We start from the raw sequence: 1,071 nt of genomic DNA, 5'->3' as shown, positions 1-1,071 counted from the left end.
CCGCTAACTTTTTCGTCCATTATCATGCACACGTTGCATACATACATGCCGAAGTAGTTAGTGCACTTAGACAGTTAGACAACGGTATGCACCTTGCATTCTGTCTCGCATATCGTGAGTGATTTTCCAGCTCATAATTGAATTGAATCCTATGTTTCGCTTATAATATTTCCTTTTAATACAAACACAAACAAATACACACATACACACACACAGATACTTATATATATAAAAACATATATACGGATAAACATATATTTGCACATAAGCATTGTACAATACGTTTACGTGATGATTGTTAACTGTGGGTGTTTTATTGTTGTTTCCTACATCGTAGCGCACAACGGGAGTTTTACGGACACAAAACATACACTGTATGAGACTCTTCTATAAGTTTAATATTTTTTCTTTAATTCTTTTTTTCGTTTTTTTTTTTTTTTGCTTTTAAAGAATTTTCTTTTTTTACCTGTTAATGTTTTAACAAATTATAGAATTATTATATACATTCGCATATACACGCACAGAGATAGAATCGTGATGTGGACAATTGTACGATAATATGTACCCTAAGCAATATTGTATGGATGCTATGCTATCGCCTAAACGTCATTATCTCAACACACACATTTACATGCACACTAAGAGAGTGTGCTGTCTTCGAAGATATCATCTATGGAATGTTTGCCAAAAAAAAAAACAAAAAACAAAAAAAGAAAAGACATTTGAATTTTTTGGGTTATTTCCTTAATGAATTATAAAAAAAGAACTGGAATAATTTGCTTAAAATATTGACTGAATTGTTCTTTTATCTTTATTGTTATTTATTTGTTTTTTTATTTATTTATTTATTTTTTTTTTTTTGATATAAGCGTGATAACCATGAAGTTAATGCCATCAGTTGCGCAGCAGGATTTTATGAAAGGTTTTTTTTCAAATCACTTTAGTCTTAATTGAAGCAATCAAAGCTCTTTGTAATGCTTGAAATAAAAGTGTCGACCAGCAGATACAAACAATTGTTTTGCATTTCACTCACCGCGAATAATATCGGATATTAAATTTGCATGAGATATG

Source organism: Glossina fuscipes, unplaced genomic scaffold (genome assembly GCF_014805625.2).
Source record: "Glossina fuscipes isolate IAEA_lab_2018 unplaced genomic scaffold, Yale_Gfus_2 112, whole genome shotgun sequence".
Classification (NCBI taxonomy): Eukaryota; Metazoa; Arthropoda; class Insecta; order Diptera; family Glossinidae; genus Glossina; species Glossina fuscipes.
The sequence above is the reverse complement of the archived record's forward strand: the minus strand, read 5'-3'. Positions refer to the sequence as shown.